We start from the raw sequence: 1660 nt of genomic DNA, 5'->3' as shown, positions 1-1660 counted from the left end.
ACCAATACACAAAATCTTCCAAACCTTGAGTACTGTTTTTGCATAGTGTGATATTTCATTCTTTATTTTGTTCCTGGCATCAAGGTTATTTGTTGGCACAAAGAAATCTTGTACCTCCAAGCTTGTAACTCAGAGGCAGGGAATGAATTTATAAGCTTTAAAAAAACTTGACTTGGCTTGTTCCCATAACTGTGCAGAAGAGTGTTTCCAAAGCCACACATCACTCATGTACCTTTGTTTAGCAACTCTTCACAAATAATAATCCTCAAAAAATTACATTGTTCCTGAAAGATCGTAAGACAAATTAAAAAATTGCAAATAAGCATAATTAAATGAGTGATTCTGTCCTATAATAAAAACAACTAAATTTCCTTCTAAGCTAATAAAATAAGTGAGCCATAATGGCTCAAATACCAAAATTGTTTTTGTGTACTGGAAGTCAAAGAAAAAGAAAGGTGTGGCTTGGCTACTAAACACCATCAATACTGACTTGTTCATTTTGGCACTACACTGCTGAGATTTTGTATTCTTCAACTGGACAACTGACACTATAGAAAGTTTTGGATATACCTTTCATTTCTTCCCACCAGGCAACTTATTCATTTCCCCAACTATCAGATTTTTTTCATTCTCTTACTTCTTGGCCTGACTGCAGAACACTTTCAGATATATTAAAAATACAGCTGCATACATTCTAGAGGGGCAAAATAACCAGTGCCCTAAGATTTCATGGCCTAAATAAACAGGAATAGAGTAGTCAGGACAGTAATTTGAACAGAAATACAAGCACAGCACGCTCCTCATACTACACACACACACCGATGTTTCATCTTCTTAACCCACAGGCCATTCTGAAGGTAATAACATGCTACCTCAAGAGGCTAGGGTTTCATTACATTTTTAAGAACTAGCAGGTGCGCCCCTACGGCTTGCCAAAATGCGTTGTGATGAACTGCAAAACTAATCCGTGCACTCGCCGCTCACCCCGGGTCGCACTGCACCTGGCCAGTGAAATGGCAACAGTGCAGTTTATGGCCGGCCATCCTTGTCCCACTGTCGCAGACCTCAAAGTGCTAAAGCAGGTGGCTAATCTGCACAGCACTAGTGGGGGAGAAAAAAATAAAAATTACGACCTTGGACAGTGTAGGTTACCTAAAAGTGCAGAAGTAAGCTCCTACTCCTTATACCCTTATGGCAGTTCAGTAGAGCCTAGCGAGAGCATCAGGATAGTTGTGCTTAGACGGGGATTAAGTCGGACAAGTTGTCAAATGTCGGCGGGACCTTTGGCATGGTGCTCCTTGCCAGTCCTTCAGCCTGCGCAGCGGCTCGAAGGAGCCTCCCCTGCCACCGCCTGCCCTCGGCTCTCCCGCAGCCGGGCCTTGCCCTTGAAGGGCTGCTCCTGGTGAGCTGCAGCCCGACACCTCCCCGCAAATGTGTGCCAGGAAAACCCACAAACACCAGAGGTTCGTGTCCAAAAATGAGACAGAGGAGTCCTGCAACTTTATTCGAATAAAGGCAGGGAGTCCACGGGGGGAGAGGCCCGCAGGGCTTTCTCTCTCTCACGTGTGACACCCAAGGGGCGGATCGGTCCCTGTCACAGGGCACTGCTAAATATCGCGTCTGCAGCCACTCCGCGTTACCTGTAAACAAGTTTTGCTAA

This window comes from Serinus canaria, chromosome 3, assembly GCF_022539315.1.
Source record: "Serinus canaria isolate serCan28SL12 chromosome 3, serCan2020, whole genome shotgun sequence".
In the NCBI taxonomy this organism is placed as follows: domain Eukaryota; kingdom Metazoa; phylum Chordata; class Aves; order Passeriformes; family Fringillidae; genus Serinus; species Serinus canaria.
Note: the sequence above shows the minus strand (reverse complement) of the source record.